This window comes from Dromiciops gliroides, chromosome 5 (genome assembly GCF_019393635.1).
Source record: "Dromiciops gliroides isolate mDroGli1 chromosome 5, mDroGli1.pri, whole genome shotgun sequence".
NCBI lineage: Eukaryota > Metazoa > Chordata > Mammalia > Microbiotheria > Microbiotheriidae > Dromiciops > Dromiciops gliroides.
Genome location: NC_057865.1, coordinates 298351491 through 298370370, shown reverse-complemented (window position 1 = coordinate 298370370; position 18880 = coordinate 298351491). Strand labels below are relative to the sequence as shown.

Sequence of the window (18880 nt, the reverse complement as noted above, 5' to 3'; positions counted from 1 at the left end):
TAAAGTACTAAAGAAGAATCAAGTATCTACCATCTCTGTGCTGTGGTACAGTTACTTACATGGATTGTGTGATAGCTCTGGGTTGTTCACAAGTTCATCCTATCTTTTCATTCCCTGGAATTTATCTCTATCCAGTGCCATAAAGTTCTATGGGAAGAATTGAGCCCATCCACTATAGACTTTCCTTCCTCTGTGTCATTTAACAGTCCAGTGATAAGAGAAAGACTCTCCTATCAATCAATTTATTAATAATAATTATTTTGTTTGGTTGTTTAAGTTGTGTGCAACTCTTCATGAGAGTATTAGAGTGGTTTTCCATTTTCTTCTCCATTTCATTTTATAATTGAGGAAACTGAGGCAAACTGTGAAGTCTCTTGTCCAGGGTCACACAGCTAGTAAGTGTCTGAGGCCAGATGTGGATTCAGATCTTTCTGACTCCACGATCTATCCACTGACCTAGCTAGCTACCACATCAATAAAAAGACTTTATTAATCATTTGTATACATATGTTCATGCATACATATACATATATAAATTACATATACATATATATATACATATGCATCTATTGAACATGTATATACTGTATGCATGTGGATGTATACACATATATACACAGCAAATCTAGATATACAGATCCCTCATCTGCTCTTGCCCTCCATTTCCCAAACTAGCTTGCATTTATTTTGTCCTCTATGCAAACTGGTTTTTAGGATGGAGGGCAATAGAGATGAGGGGATATGAAAATCAATAAATATGTCTGTACTAAACATTGACTACTGGAGAGTCATATGTATGTGATTGCTTCTTCTGTGATGAGGTCACGACATGGGTGTTTTGTGGAATAATACACTGTAATAATAATCCTTCTCAGTTCCATGTTTTTAGGCTCATACAACACTTAGACACCAACAACCCTGTGAGATAGGTAGCATCTGAATGATTATTCTACTTCTCCCAAGGAGGAAGACAAGAAACATTGTTTCTTTTCTGCAGCCACCCAGCTGGCAAATGGCAGAAATGGGATTTGAACTCAATTCTCCTGACTTCCTGCCCTACATGCTCTTCTCATTGGACTAAAATGTCTCACCAAATCGTAGGAATAATTTCCTGTGGGTTTCCATAGCTCTGTTCTCATCACACTAAGATAACGTAGGTAGTACAGGTATTAGCAAGATCAAATGACCCATCCATTGTGTGACATTAGCTGGTGTCAGAGCTTAGACTTGGTCCCGAGTCTATCCAAGCCACAGGGTTTCCAGAAGATGAAAGACAGGCTTCCACACGACTGCTCAACCTAGTGGATGGCCAGTGCTGGGAGCACAAAATCAATGTTGATGGAATGAAATCGAATTGAATTAAGAATGTTGGAATCGAGAGTCAATTTTCCAATACTGAGGACCATCAGATCATTGATATAGAACTGGAAAGGATTTCAAAGGCCACTGAGTTCAAGTCCTTCATTTAATAGTCAAGGAAATTAAGGCACAGAGTTAAGACACAGAGAAGGTGAATGGTCTGCCCAGGTTTGCACAGCAAACAAGAATCTTTAGCTGGACTTGTACTCAGCTGTTCCTCAGTCCCAAATCCTTATCCCAGACATTTGCTCTTACGGATTGAGGAAAAGATTGTTCTGTAGGCTTAGGCTATGAAGGCAAATAGTCAAGACAAGACCTGTCCTTACACTATGGAGATAATGCAGAACATGGAGGTGGGGTTACCTAACAAATTGAGCTTCCAGGTCTCACCTAAAGGCAGATTAAGACCACACTGGAAATATCAGCCCTCTCTCTCTATTACCAGGCAGACTTTTTGAGTTAGCCAACAGCTGTCCCAGTGGTCTTGGCTTCCCCCTTATTTTGTTTTGCTGTCTCTCGGTTCTAGAATGATGAAAACATTATAAATAGCTGCATTAATTCTTTAGCCAAAGGTCAACATGTCCTGCAGTTCTGCAGACCACAAAGGTAATAGAATAGGACCTTGTATCTGGGCCATCTGGCTCCTCTTGGGGCCTGATGTGCTTTGTCTCTGGATAGTACATGCCTCCCTGCCCAGCCCCTCAGGAGAATCTTGTGCCTGCTGCCAGTTGGGCTTGTTAACATCTTCCCTGGGGAATTCCTTCATGCTGATGTGCTCCAAAAGGGCCTGGTAATTCTGTCATTAAAAAGTGTTAGCAGGGCAGCTAGGTGGCTCAATGGATGGAGCACCAGCCCTGGATTCAGAAGGACCTAAGTTCAAATCCAGCCTCAGACCCTTGACACTTACTAACTGTGTGATCCTGTGCAAGTCACTTAACCCCAATTGCCGAAGGAGGAAGGAGGAAGGAGGAAGGAGGAAGGAGGAAGGAGGAAGGAGGAAGGAGGAAGGAGGAAGGAGGAAGGAGGAAGGAGGAAGGAGGAAGGAGGAAGGAGGAAGGAGGAAGGAGGAAGGAGGAAGGAGGAAGGAAGGGTTAGCACCTTCTATAGCACAGTGACTGGTATTCCCTGCCTTCCTCCTGAACAAGCACTAAAGTATTGGACCACATTGACTGAGGCTCCTTTCTTTTTTGGGGGGATAGGCTGTGGGGGTTATTAATATGATATCTGATTGTTAATAAAAGGGGTCGGTGGCACTATAAAATGCCAAAGATTCCTCAAAAACCCACTGAATGCTTATATGTCCTTTGAAGAGTGGGTGTTCCTGAGGGTGGTAATCAACTCTGATTGGTTAAAAATGAGAAAAATTGATATTTTAATGCGATGGGACCCATTCTAATGAGGTCCTGAGGAGGAGACTTTGATCACACTCTCTCAGACCACTCACAACTTTGAGCAATCTAGACAAAGGATCTTCCCCCACCCAAAACTTTCAATTCAGAAATGAAGTGATGGCTTCTTCAGTTTTCCCCATCTTTCTGACCATGACAACCATGAAGATGTGGAGGAGGGAGATTAAGATGATGCTAATGAGGAATAACACTACCAGCCATAATGGAGTTCACAAAATGTGTGCATCTCTCTTCTTTCTTGAGTCTTATTCTATTCATAGGGCAGGGATTATTATCTCCATTTTACACATGAGGAATCTGGGACTGAGAAAGGTTAGCTGGTATGTGTCACATCTCAGGCATAAAGAAGCCATAGCTATAAAATATCCTAAAATGGGGATAGGTAGCCATGTTACCATAGGTTATCAGTGGAAAATAACCAGGTCAAGGTATATGTAGCATTTAGTTCGCAATAATCATTAAAACAGAAAGCTACCAGATGGTTTCTTTACTAGCCTGGGTGGTCGCACCCCAGGTAGGTTCTTCTCTGTTCCAGTCTTACACACCTACATCCAGAGGCCATCTCCTCTGCAGTAACCTTGAGGTGTCTTGAGGTCTTTATTGGTAGTGTGTCCTATCTCTAGAGCTGTCTTCCTGCTCACTTCAAATAAAGTGACTTGCCCAGTGTCACATAGCTAGAAAGTGTCAAGTGTCTGAGGCCAGATTTGAACTCAGGTACTCCTGAATCCAAGGCTGGTGCTTTATCCACTGTGCCACCTAGCTGCCCCTTTAAAGATTATTTGCTAATTATGGTTTTGATCATCAAAATTTATGATCAGTAGTCAGTACAGTCATAGGGGACGCTTAGATTTGCCTTGGAAATTCCCTCCAATTTATTCTCCTTTTTGTTTCCAATTGGCTTTAGTGAATTCAATCTCAACAACCTTCTAGTTCCAATGATCTCTGACCTGTACTTCTGATTCTAAGGTGCAGATCCTGCCTCCTCTTTTAGCTGGGCCATGCGTATGTGTATGTGTCTCTGTCTATGTTCATGCTGGTATCTATGTCCTTGTCTATATCTATGTTCATGCTTGTGTCTGTGTCAATGTCAATGTCTGTGTCCATGTCTGTTTCTGTGTATATGAGTGTTGTTTATGGTTTGTATCTATGGTGAAGGAGCAAGGTGCTCTCAGAAATGCGCTGGCCTGGGATTCAGAACATTTGAGTATAAGTTGAGGGTAAGTCACTTAATAGCATGAGGACGTGATCTCACGTCTCTGGGCCTCAGGTCCTTTCATTCATGGATTTTCTTTTCTCTTGTCTCTGCTCAAACACCATACAATATCCTACTATTGACTTGATTAAAAAGTTTGAAATTTTTTGGTGTGGTATTCAACACATCATCTGGGATTTGCTTATTTATGTAACACCCTTCATACTTCTTTCCACATTCTCTATAGTTCAGCCAAACTTGCAAATTTTCCATCTATGCCACATGCCCCACAATCTACTTCTTCCTTTCCCCCCCCCCAGAGACAGATTTGATGTAAAGAAAAAGTTCCTGTTATTACTAAATTAAATAAACTGCCTTTTGCTGTGGTGAACTCCCCCTCATTGGAGGTATTCAAGCAAAATCTGGATGGCAATTAGTTGTGGCTGCTCTAAAAGATTGTGTTGTTTGGGTATGTATTAGGATTGATGTCCACTAAATTTTCATCCAGCTCTGGGATTCTATGATTCTGAAAAAAGAGTAGACAATCGTGGGAGCCAAGGATTTTCCCTGGAATATAAGCTGAATTTGGTAACTGAAAGTCATCTTGGTACAATGGAAATAACGGTGGGTTTGGAACATGAAAGCTGAATTCAAATCTACCTCTCCTGGTTACTTACCAGTCTGACCTCAGGCAAGTCACTTGACCCTTCTGTGCCTCAGTTTTCTCATCTGTAAAAAAGTGTGTTGCCTAGATGATCCCTAAATTGATTAATAACTTTCCATGGAATTGAATCATCTTTACTTTTAGGGAATTTTCATTCTATTGGGTAAGAAAAACTGAACATAACAACAGAGGAAATATATGCAGAAAAATACAGTCAATACAACTCTGCATTCAACTCTTGATCTATGATACCATCATCACTATTTCTCACCATCCATCCCCACCCTTTGTCTCATCAATGTTTCCCATCCTTTAAAGCCTAAGTCCAATCTACCTACTTCTTCCTAAATTCTCTATGTAAAGAGAACCTTCCTCTACAGAACATAGGTGACCTTTTATTTGTATCTCTGTCCAGCACACACCAGGCATTATTTTCTAAAAATATTGAGGACTTATCCCCACTCCAGATGGAAAACTCCCTAAAGGTAGCAATTGAATCTTATCACAAGTGTGTAGGCACTTAATAAGTACTGGATTTATTTAGCTAGATTTAAATTGACTTGCAGACTATCTAGTCACACCAGGTTAAAAAGGGGAGAAACAGAAACCTTCCATCGTTCCTGTTTTCAGACATTTCATTACAGCTCCTAGGACAGTAACAGCTGCCATGATAAGCATGCCCTTGAAATTATTTCCATGCCACTAAAAGGCGGTTAATCGAATCCCCTTATTCAAAAATGTTTATAGCCATTTGAAACCAGGGACACATGACGGTATATGACTGTGTGACCACAAGAGGTATGGCAAAGAGTGAAATCAATTGACTTTATTCGCTTAGCAACTTTGATAATTTAGTTAAATGAAGTAAATAGATAATAGTTCAAAGAAATTATCCATCAATCCAGCCTGGAACTTGGTCATTAATATGGATGCTTCAGAGAAATATAACCATTCCATGGACAACCTGGATCCCCTTCCCCCACCTCCCCCAGTCCTTTCCATTGGTAAAGACGTGAGAGCACAGACTGCCAAGGTCATATGTACATGATTCAAACTGCCCATGGGGAAACATGCATACCTGGACTTGGGAGAGGTTTAAGAACAATGGCACACAAGTGTTTAATGGGTTGCGAATATTATTAAAAGAAACCCATGAAGCCAGTTTTTGTACTCACAAAGCCTGGATCTACTTCCCTAACTCTGAAGGAGAAGAGTAATCTAGGTTTGAGAATAAATCAATCAGCAGGAATTAATTAAGTGGCAATTTTGTGCAGGACACTTGCTGGTCATCTCCTCACCATGCTACCTGCATTCTGGCCATTATCCCCATCTGCTCCAGCATGGGGCAACTAGGTGACACAGTGGATATTGCACTGGGCCTGGAGTCTGGAAGGCCCATCTTCCAGACTCTGGAAGATCTTAAATCTGGCCTCAGACACTAGCTGAGCAAGTCACTCCACCCTATTGATTGGCAAGTTACTTTTACTAGATGAGAAGCTAAACAAGTCAAATAACATTCATTTGCCTCATTTTCCTCAACTATAAAATTGAAATAATAACAACAGCTATCTCTCAGGATTTCTGTGAGGATCAAATGGATAATATTTGTAAAGCACTTAGCTCAGTCCCTTGAATATAATAGGTACTTAATAACTTTATTTTTAAGACATAAAAACCCAGATCATCTTACATGATAAATCACTCTGAGCCTCAGTTTCATTATCTATAAAATGAAAAACATCAACTTGAGGGTCAAATGTGAAAATGAAAGTTTGGCATCTTGCAAGTCTTAAAGGCTTTAGAAATGTTGGCCATTTTTGGTAGCATTCATTATAGAATACCCTCTTATGTGGAAAATTCAGATATCTGCATATGGTGGAGATGGTGTGGACAATTGTTTTCCAAAGGCACCTCCAGGTGTAGCTCTCTCTTGTGTCTCAGTCATCATCACATCATGGAAAGATTGCTAGATTTGAATAGGATAGCAGGATTTGTACCCCAAAAATGACTCTTGCTATTTCCTGGACCACATGACCTTGAATATGTCATTTGAATCCACAGAGACTCAGTTTCCTTATCCATGAATTGGGAACAACTCTACCTGCACTAAGTACTCCTTAGGGTTATTCTGGAGAAGCCACTAAGTCTCAGAAACATTATAAAAATAAGAGCTGAGTTCTTAAATCTAGAACATGTCACTATCTCTGCAGACTGCATTTTGGAGCTCCTGAAAGTCTAAAGGAAAGTGTCCTCCTGATGATGCTGCTCCCATCAAGAAATAGATGAAAGGAAATTGGATACTTTAGTCTGGTTTTCACTTTTTCAAACTCCCGTTAAACCAATTCTTTACTCATGAGAAACCAAAGTAGTGACACCTGCAAGGAGAGAGTTAATTTATCACTCAGACAAAACCCCCATTTCTGTTTTTCCCCAGCCCAGCCTCAGGCTGAACTGCCCTTACAGGAGTTGTAATTGAGGTAAAAAATTGGGTGGAGGGGGGGCAGAAAATGTATCTTGAGAGAAGAGGAACAATCACAAATCTGAAATATTTCAGCTGACAGACTGGCCAGGAAGGACTGGGATTTGAATACCCCTGGGGCTTTATCCATTTACCCAACCAAGTCTGGCAACCAGCAATCTCTAAGTCAGCCATCCTTACCAGGGGCATAAACAGAGAGGACCTGGAGCCCTCAAACAGGCTCAATTTCATGGATGATTGAATTTGAGGTTAGCCTTCTTATGAACAATCACAAAGGGAGCAAATGAAAAAGGATGGTCTGTCCCTTTAAATGGAGCAGACATGGGGGGGGTAGGTTTGTGAACACGGATGATCATCACACAAATTTGTACTTGAATCTGTCCACCATAGCTTGTGAATGTTGAAGAGCAGGCTATTCTGGAATTTCAGGGGAAAATAGAGCAGCCATTTTCTATGCAGTGTTTAGTAGGGGTGAACATTAAGATCTCTGACCACACTTATTACACAGATGATCAGAACTCAGGAGAGAGGTTTGTGCATCATGTAATCATACAGCTTTTTGTTGGGTGGAAGAGACTGTTTTCTGAGATTTCATATATATATATATATATATATATATATATATATATATATATATATATATATATATATATATGATGACAGTAAGTCTAAGATGAGGAAAGCCATTTGTTGAAGAGGAAACTCAATATAGTGCTTGGCCAACAGTTAGTCACCAAGCATTTCTTAAACATGTGCCATAGGCCAAGTTCAGTGCCAAGCACTTAGGATGTTACTTGAAAGGTGGAAAAAAACCACACTGACTACAAAGAGTTCACATTCCAATGAGAGGCAATATGTAAATAGCCAGTTTCATACAAGATATCTGCGAATGGGGGGAGGGTATGGAAGCAGGGAAAAGTCTCTAGCACAAAATGGGATTTGATTTGAATCATAAAGGGAGTCAGAGAAACAGAAGGTGGATGTAAGGAGAGATAGCATGTAAGGCACTGGGGACAATCTGTGCAAAGAAACATGGGCTGGACATGAGTTGTCATTGTTCTTGTGGGTATTGATGGTCATAGTAGTGGTGGTGTAGTGGTGCTCTGTTCTGGAAAAGTATCTATGGCATCATGAGGGTGATGTCTACATTTGAGTAACAGCAAGGAGAGCAATCTCACTGGCTTGCAGAGTTCATGGAGCAGATTAAATTCTCAAGAGTATAGAAAGGTAGGAATTGGCCAGGATGTGAAGGAATTTAAATGGCAAACAGGAGTTTTTGTTTGCCAACATCTTATTTGACCCTAAAAGAATATCATGAGTTAAGCAGCGAAAGGATCACTGTCCACATGTTACAGACGAAGGATCCTGAAATCAGAGAGACAGACTTGCCCAAGATAACATAGCTAGAACTGGTAGAGCTGTGACTTCAACAAAAAGATATCTAATGGCAAGTCCAATGCCTGTCCCATTATACCACAGACATCTTACAAGGCATTCTAATACACCAAATTCAATTAAATTCAAGTCAACAAGTATTTACTTATTTATTAGCTATTATTATTATTATAGTATTTAAAAGATTTGGAGCATTGAAGTATGGCAAACTAGAAAGACAGTAACCGAGAATTAGACAACTGAGCATCAGACACCACCATGACCCTTAATTGTGTGACTTTTTTGCCTTCCATTCCACAGGTCTCAGTTTTCTCATCTACAAAATAAGAACGTTGTACAATATTATCTCTATGGTCTTTCCTAAATATAATTTTTCATCCAGTGACTCTAAATGGACGGTTTACAGAAGGGGGTCATTATTTATACTACAAAATGAGTTTCCAATTCACTTCCCAGCTAAGCAATCTCTATAGGCTCTTACTACTTTAAAATTCAAGGAGTTTTCTAAATAATATTACCCAAGGTGCACTTAAGTGTTTGTTTACAAATCATTAATTTTAGTACAGAAAGCCTGAAGACTAAAGATTTTCAAGTTTAATTCATAGGAATCAGTCTGCACTGGAAAAATGCTGACTGATAAAAATATAAACTATCTGTGTTTCTGGTGGTGGTGGTGGTAGTAGGTAGGGGAAATGATTGAATAAATCCATTAAATCACTCCATTCCTTTTAAACCAAGTAATACAATGCTACCCATCAGTAATTCAGTCAATAAACATTTATTAATCACCTTCCATTGGACAGGTACTGTGCTTAGCACTAGAGGGTACTAAAAGTTTCAAAAGTCCCATCTTTTATAGATCTCATAACATAATGGGGAAGACAATAAGCAAATAAATGTGTACAAATAAGCTATAGATGGGAAAATAGAAAATAATTAAAAGAGGGAATTGTCTAGAATTAAATGGAATTGGGAAACATTTCCTTTAGAAGATGGGATTTTTTGTTTGTAATTGAAGAAAACTAGGGAAGTCAGTAGGTAGAAATCAGTAGAGAGAATATTCCAGGCATTAGGAACAACCAGAGAAAATTCCAAGAATCAAGAGATGAAGTTTCCTGTTGAAGGAACAGATCCATTATCACTAGATCAAAGAGTATGTCTTTGAGAGTAAGGTTCAAGAAGACTGGGGAGGGGGGGAGGGCATAAGTTATGAAGGACTTTGAATGCCAAACAGAAGAATTTGTATTTGATCCTTGAGGCAATAAGGAGTCATTGGAATGTATTGAGAAGGTAGGGAAAAGCAGATAAACATGATGAGACCTGCATTTTAGGAAAAACAGTTTGGTGGCTGAATCATGATTGGAGTGGGGGGAGTTGAAGAAGGCAGTTCCACCAGTAGACTATTGAAATAATTAAGGCACAAGGTGATAAGGGCTGACATCAGGGTGCTGGCAGTGCCTGAGGAAAGGAGGGGGCATATCGGAAAGATGTTGCAGAGCTGAAATTGATAGGTCTTGGCAACAAATTGGTTATAAGATGTGATGGTGAGGAGTCTATGATAACTCCTACGTAGAGAAGCTGAGGAACTGGGAGGACATTATTGTCCTCTATATTAATAAGGAAGGGGGGGGTGGGGTTGGGGAGGGGGCAGCTAGGGTGTGCAGTGGATAGAGCACCAGCCCTGGAGTCAAGAGGAACTAAGTTCAAATCCAACCTCAGACACTTAACACTTACTAGCTGTGTGACCCTGGGCAAGTCACTTAACCCTAATTGCCTCACCAAAAGACAAAAAACAAAAAACATCAAAAAAATCATTTGAAAAAAAAAATAAGGAAGGGGGGAGGTTTACAGGAGGAAAATACAGTGATTCCAGTTTGGGACATATTTGATTTAAGATATCTACTGGAAATATAGTTCAGGAGTTCTGAAAGGCAATTTGGAAATGGGAGGGTGGAGGTCAGCAGAAAGACTGGGGAAGGAAAAGCAGATCTGAGAATCATCAGCATAGAGATGATCATTAAATCTATGGGAGCTGAGGAGATGACCAAGAGAAGTAACCAAGAGGGAGAAGAAGACCCAGGAAAGAGCCCTATATGACCTCTAGGGATAGATGGAATGACATTGATGAAGATCTAGTGAAGGAGGCTGATTAAAGAGAAGTCTGGTAGCTAAAAGAATCAGGAGAGATAGAAACCTAAAGAGAAAAGAGTATCAAGATGAAGAGTTGGTCAACAGTGTTAAAGGCTGTAGAGAAGTCAAGAACAGTGATTGAGAAAAGGCCATTGAATGTAGTAATTAAGAATTCATGAAGGTAGCTAGGTGACACAGTGGATAAAGCACCAGCACTGGATTCAGGAGGACCTGATTTCAAATCTTGCCTCAGACACTTCATATTTACTAGCTGTATGACTCTGGGCAAGTCACTTAACTCTCATTGCTCCACCCTGCCCCCCCCCAAAAGAATCATGAGTATACCTGCAGAGAGCAGTTTCAGTGGAATGATTAGATCAGAAACCAGATTGTAAGGAGCTAAGAATAATGTGAGAAGGAAAAAAAATCAGGTACTGATACTCTGATATACTTTATACAAAGATATTGTTGCCCCTGAATCTCACCAAGAGAGTATGTGTCTAATGCCTTATGCCATCAACCAATCAAACTCTTTAGACTACCTATTTAAAGTGCCTGAATACCATTAGATGAGCTGGAGGGACATTGACAGGAAGTATGTTTTGACTGGGCAGAGGCCTTGATCATGCTTTGAGGAGCTTGTATAAAACTAGGAACTAGGTCAGAACCTAGAGATTCAAACAAATGGTGACTAAGGAGAAAGAAGTCCAAATCCATGAGAAGGAATCATTGGAGAGTCATGGCCTCAGACTGCTCCCTCTTTTTACTGGAGGAGAACCTTTTGAACAAATTACAGTAGTTTTGTGACTTCTCATCTACCCATGGGTGTGTCCTCCATGTTTGAAAAAGTAAACATTATTTTTTCAATGGAAAAAATATTTATTTTCTCTCTCTCACACTACTTCTCCCCTACTTGAAAATAAACAAAATAAAGCCTTTGTAACAAATATCCATTGTCTAACAAAACAAATGTCCATATTGACTTCATTCAAACTTGTTTCTCATTGACCACTTTTTTTTTCCATCACCTCTGTCAGGAGATGAGTGCCATTCTTCAGAGTCAGTCCTCTGGAATCATAGTTGGTCCGCTCTCCGCTTGTGTTCTTAATCTCACTCTTTCCTGACTTCCTGGTTATGACCATCTTTTTTCTCAGTCAGTTTCTCTTTATCCATAGACACTTACAAACATGACCACCATCCCACCATAGTTCAAAATGTTTACTTTTCTCCACTAACCCCAAGCTATCAGCCTCTATATATTCACTTTCCCCCCTAAATCTTTGCAAAGAGTTTTCTATATCCCATCTTCCATTTCCTCATCTCCCACTCAGTTTTCAATCTCTCTCTATCTGGCTTCCAACCCCCATCTTTTCTAGGTGATCATTCTCTTCAATCTCTGTAGATTTTGACAGCACAGCTAGTCCTGAGTCCTTTCTAGGTGTGCTCTCCTCCTGTGGCTTCCATGACACTGATTTCTCTTATTTCTCTTCCTCTTTTTCTAGCTCCTCCACTTCTATTCATAATTTTTGTGTGCATTAAGTGTACATTTCAGAAGGTTCTATATTGGAGCTCTCTCTTCTTCTCCCTCTTTAGGCCCTTCTTCAGTGATCTTACTGGCTACCACAGATTCCATTAACATCTTTATGCCAATGACTCACAAGTACATTCATGCTTGTGCATATTTTATATGCATGTGTCAGTACTTAATAGATATTTATTGACTTAAATGCTCTTAGCATGTGCAGATCTATAGGTGTAGATGGCTATTAGGCAGTAATGTGGTAATCAATTTGTCATGTCTGTGTCTCACTATCTTTATCAATATAGCAATCCTTGCACATAGATATAGATGGTAACATAGCTCTAAATGCTGTATATAGAACTGTACATGGATAATCATGTAGGATAAAATAAGAAAACGTCTTGTTAGACAGACAGATGCAACTAGAACTCCAGCCCCAAATCCTCCTGAACTCCAATCCCCCATGATTCCTGGATATTTATATCTACATATATTTTTGGTGGTGGTCACTTTTCAGTTGTGTCTGACTCTTCATGAAAACCCATTTGGGGTTTTCTTGGCAAAGATATTAGAATGGTTTTCCATTTCCTTCTCTAGCTCATTTTACAAATGAGGAACTGAGGCAAACAGGGTTAAGTGACTTGGCCCAGGTCATACACCTAGTACATGTCTGAGGCTGGATTTGAACTCGGTAAGATGAATCTTCCTGATTCAATGCCTGATTCTTTGTCTATATCAATCTTTTCATTAATATCATCTAGATCTGTGTATCTAGATCCGCATGTACAAATATCTTTGTGTATATGTATATGTGCATGTGCATATATACACCTGTCAGTTCTGAACACATACTGTTTTGTAAATGTTACTTATGACTATGATAGTTTTTATTATTTTTATTAGCTCTACTAGTCCAAGCCTCAGTTTCCTCATTTGTATAGTGAGGATAATCATGCCTATAAGGGGGAAAACATTTTGTATTGCCTGAAACTCTAGATAAATGGTAGCCATTATAGTCTGCTAGTTATAGGTGAACAACCCAGAGTGACAGGATGGGAGTAAATTTGAAACCTCATGCTCAAACCTTTAATAAATACCTTTTCCCACTCAACTGCATACACAAAGGGTTCCACATTTTTAAGGGCCAAAGTTCAAGTTTTGATCCTTCATGGTCCAAGTTAAAGAATTCTGCATTTTCTTTTCTCTTTACCTGGTAGATATTTTTAACTTTGATTCCCTGAAGTTAGGCCTCCTCTGAAGGCTATTGGAGAAAATCTAGTGGTGATCCAGTCAGAAGCCTTTCAATCCCAGCATTAAATTCATCAGCTCAGATGGAGACCAAGTCAACAACTTGGCAATTCTGTCAATTTCCCTGACAATCAATTCAGAGAAAAGGATTATTTTGAGGCATTTAAGGCCATACAACCCAATCAGGCCTGGACAACTGAAATCATCAGTTGACTGAAGCTTCATGAGCCTAAACCCCCTTGGTCAAGTTTCTTCTCTTCTATTTCTGCTACAGTCAAAGAATCCATCAGCAAGTGCTGTGTGATCTAGCTAGCAACCCAACAGCAAGCATCTCCTAAGTGTCCGTCCTGTAACAGGCACTTCCTGTTCACTGGGAACACAGAGAAAGAATGAACATTTTAGCTGCAGGAAGTGCTTACAAAGTGCTTGTTTGTTTGATTGATGGAACAGCTCCTGTCCTAAATAACATATCATGGGAAGGGATACACCATGTAAAATATGCCTTACATGTAAACATCTGAATGCATCAAAATGCATATAAAATACTAATCAGGGAAGCATTGGCTGCTGGGGAGAAGTAGAAAAGCTCCATGTAGAAGGAAATATCCAAGCTGAATTAAGAGATTCTAAAACATGGAGAAGGATAGGGAAGTAAGGAGAATAGGCAATTATTAAGTGTCAGGCACTGTGTGAAACACTTTAAAGAGATTAGTTCATTTGATCCTCACAAGAACCTTGAGAAATAAGAGCTGTTATAACCCCCATTTTATAATTGATGAAACTGAGGCAGACAGAGGTTAAGTCACTTGCCTAGGGTCACACAGCTAGTGAGTGTCTGAGACAGGATTTGAATTCAGGTCTTTCCAGCTTCAGGTTCAGCCATCTATCCAATTGTGCTGCCACCTAGATGAAGAGAAGGGGCATCCTAAGCCTAGAGTATAACCTATTCCAAAGACACAATGAAGAGGAATGTAATACCACATGGCAGAAAAAGGGAGACAGCCAGTTTGGCCAGACCAAAAAGATGTAAAGGGGAGTAATAATAGGCAATGAGGCTGGACAGTTAGTCTGGTGAACAAGTCCATTTAAGTGCTTACAGTATGTGTTTGTGTTAGGATGTGGGGGATGTAACAGGATGATTAGAAAGCTTTTGTTGTGCAAATTCTGGGAAGATGAGACAGACATAAAAGCAACAACTCCATCAGCTTATAATATCTTAGCCTTTAAAATCAACACACAAAGTATTGAGGCAGATAAGCTGGACTTGAGGGGCAGGAGAAGCTATGGGGAAAGCAGTTGGCATCATGGAAGGGGTATCCACACATAGGAAATCATAGTTTCACTAATGCATGATATTAACTCACTGGAATTCATATTTATATACATGTACAAAGCACCCTACATGCAATATGTCAGTTTAACCTAACAAGAAGTCTGGGAGTATATACTTCATGTATGACTATCTCTGATGCACAGAGGGAGAAAGAGAGCTTCCAAGAACGTAAGAGACTTGCCTGTGGTTAGAGGTGGCATTCAAATGCAGTGCTCTATCCACTATACAACACTGCCTGCCTGCCTGCCTGCCTGCCTCCCTCCCTCCCTCCCTCTCTCCCTCTCTAGGACTCGTGAGCATTAGCTGGTTTCCATTTGGATAACACTTGATCAAATAGCTGTGGCAGCTGGGGAAAGGAAGAAGATATTCCCATGGGGCACCACTGTCTACTTGTACTCAGTCCTGTGCCCCAGGGGTACAGGAGTAGCTGGAGGCTGCAGTCAACATACAAATGCATGAGTGGGTCTTTTGCTTCCTCTTTCAGATCCTCCTCACTGCACAGCTGCATCCTGGAATCCAGTCTCCCCTCTATGTCAGGCTCCAACCTAGGGCTCTGTCATTTTCATCCTGCACCACTCCGCTTCCATGATAACACAATTTGAATCACTATCAGCTGCTGACAGTCACTGCTGTTCCTTCTATCTTCCCTGAGTAGCAACACAGCTATTTGCCTCAGCTTGCTCATGTGGCAAAGGGAAACCCAGGTGCCTGAGCATTCCGAAGCTCATTTATTGAGCAGATAATACAGGTGTGTTTTTTATGTCTCAGTTTAGACGAGCCCAGCACAGGTCATGGCAAATATTCTGGGCAAAGATGACACCAGTAAAAGTTAATTGTGCATAGCATCCCTTCTTCTGACATCCTACCCACGTGTATCATCGAGGTGTGGAGGTTTCCTGTGCTCCTGATATCTGTGCCAGTGAAATAATGTCTTGGACATCCTAAAAACTACCAAGCTGAGAAAACTTCCAGGACTGGACTGGAAACAATCTCTGTGTCTACTGTCTAAGGACTCATCTCCAGCAGGCTGGCTGTCAAGGGATGATTTATTTCCATCCTTCCCCCCCCCAATTATTCTTCCTTTCTTCCATCCTCCTCTTCCCTTCCCTTATCTTCCCTTTTCTTACATTACCTTGCTTTGTCTTGCCTCCCTTCTTAGCTTATAAAACTATGTACCAATACATGGATTTGGGGAATGTATATCTATAAGGATACTATCAGATGTCTTGAAATGTTGAAAAATCCATTGTATTGGAAGGTCAGGCCAGATTCAATGATAAACAAGAAAAACTCAGGAGTGAGAAGAGAACAACAGAATTTGTACATCACAAAGTCAAAATTGTATCATAATTAATATAATTGCAATGTAGCAGTGATTTGGGACACATGCAGATTAAATTGGGGTGGTTGGAAGCTCAACCAGCTCAATGGGCAACCAAGAGCTTACTAAGTGAATAACCTCCAATGTGGTATCTCTATCTCCAGACCCTTCCCTCCTCAATCCATCTACTAGATCAATAAAAAGAATAATCTTAAGGTAATGGTTGGACAATGCTACCTCAATGGTCAAAAACCTTGAATCACTCCTTAGTGATTCAGCTTCCCTGTGTAACATTTCAGACTATCCTCCATTTTATTCCCTTAAACAATCCACCCTTTATTCTCCTTTTCCTACATTCTGTATTCCAGGCAAACTGCCCTGCTAGCTGTGCCTCAGACTTGGAATCCCATGCCTTTGCACAGGTCAGCCCTCATACCTGGGGTGCTTTTGCTCATCTCGGTCTCTCAATATATGCTGTGTAAACCACACCCATCAGTACTGGATATGGTATTTTCATTTTGTGCCTAAGTCTAAGCTTGCAAACCAATAATTCCTCAAGCACAGGTGGTAAAGCTTCTGTTTCCCAAGGGATCCAGCTCTGGGTCTGTAGTCATGTGTGACATCTAGTGTTTTTTGACCACATACATACACAACTCACATACACACACTTACATAAACACACACAGTATTAGTAAGCAATGGCAATTTGAAGTTTTGTGAAAACTTCTGTAGAAAAATAGAAATATATAAGAAGTGAAAATTTTTTTCCAGAGGTCATAATATATCCCTAGGGGCTTAGAAGCCTTCTTTCCATCTAGTGTTTCCTTTTGTTGGGGGATTGATGATGTACAGAATGGAAAAACTTTAAAGGACCATGTTGATCCTAGAAAACACCTTCACAGACAACAACACAGTATTTTGGGGTAGACCATTAGGCCACGTTTATTTTAATATACTTTCATATATTCATGAAAATTCATAGTTTTATAAATTCATTTATATATATATATATATATATGTAATACACATTGTAAGGAATTGGTTGTGATTTGGGGTTTCTGTGACCCCCATCTTTGGCTGGGATTGGAGGCCCCAGCATGCACCATGCATGCTGACTTTGTGCCAGACACCTGGTCCCCTGCATGGGCCTGGCCAAATTATAATGAGGGAAGCCCCATCATGATGAGAAGCCCATTGAGGACAGGTCAGGTGGACTTTGGCATCTGGAAGCTGGGCGGCTGGCATTTGCAGAGACAGTTGTTAGTTCTGTCAATCAGGGCTGCCAGCCAATTAGCTTAGGGCTGTGTGTGTGTGGTTGGCCCTGTTTCCTGTGGGAGAGAGAAGGGAGGAAAGTTTAACTTTGGAGGTGCGAGAGAGCGAGAGAGATGCTGGAACACTGTGCAACTGCTTCTCTTTGAAACTGCTTGTTCCAGGTGGTGGTGAATTTGCAGGTCTCATATTTTTTTCCTTCCCCCATTCCCTTTTTCATTGTCCCTAGCTTTATTAACCTGACTTGTGTTTTAAATTTGTTCCCATTATTAAACCCTATTTTGGGGGGCAGCTAGGTGGCACAGTGGATAAAGCACCGGCCCTGGATTCAGGAGTACCTGAGTTCAAATCTGGCCTCAAACACTTGACACTTACTGGCTGTGACCTTGGGCAAGTCACTTAATCCCCTATAGCCCTGCAAAAAATGTTGAAAACTATCTCTACATGTAACTGAAAAGTAATAAAAAGTTTTAAAAATAAACCCTATTTTGATTATTGAAAAGAGGCTGTTAATCTCCTTTCTTACCTCAATATTTGCAACTATGCCCAAGGGGCCATAAAATTGTGCATACCCTTTGATCCAGCAATACCACTGCTAGGCATACAACCCAAAGACATCCAAAAAAGAGAAAAATACCTATTTGTACAAAAATATTTATACCAGCTCTTTTTGTGATGGCTAAGATTTGGAAATCAAAAGAATGCTCATCAATCAAGGAATGGCTAAACAAGCTGTGGTATAGGATGGTGAGGGAATATTAATGTGCTATAAGAAGTGACAATCAGCATGATTTCAGGAAAACCTGGGATGGCTTATATGAACTGACGTATAGTGAAATGAGCAGAACCAAGAGAATGTTGTGCACAGAGACAGCAATATTGTTTGATGAAGAAATGTGAAAGACAACCATTCTTAGCAATACAATGCTCCAAGACAATCCCAAAGGACTATTGATGAAGCACAGTATGCACCTCCAAAGAAAGAACTGATATTAATTAATATAGACTGAAGCATGCTGTTTTTCACTTTCTTTTTTTCTTTTATTTGAATCTTCTTATACAAAAAAAGATTAACTTGCTCATGTTTTACATAATTGCACATGCATAATCTATATCTGCTTACTACTTCAGGTAGGAGGGAAGGGAGGGAGGGAAGAAGGTACAGAATTTGGGACTGAAAACTTTAAATTAAAATGTTTTCTTAAAATGGAAAGTATAGCTGAGGAGTCCTGACAGAAAACTTCCGTAGCCAGTACAGAACAACCTAGAGCCCTGTTGCATTGTGTGGGCAGAGGTAGTTTGGGCTCTGACTGTAAAAGCCCCAGGAGTTTGCAGGCAGCACTAGAGGGCAGACGCCAGAGCCTGTTGGAAAATGAATCGTTAACACGATCGCTTCAAGCCAAAGGGAAGATTCTCACCCAGACTGCCCAAAGGACTGCAGTCCTAGAAGTCTGACCTATGGCTTCTTGTAAGCAGGCACAGGACATCAAGCAGCCAGTTAGAATGGCTCTAATTTTTCCCTTACTACATTCACTCAATTAACTGGCCAGTTGGTTTTT

General features: G+C 40.4%; 1 long non-coding RNA gene across 1 annotated transcript in view; it reads left to right on the top strand.

Annotated features, from left to right (window-relative positions):
* The window catches only part of LOC122727822, a 30279-nt gene that overhangs the window by 11242 nt on the left and 157 nt on the right, over nucleotides 1-18880 (top strand). The gene's annotated exons all lie outside the window — the stretch shown is intronic.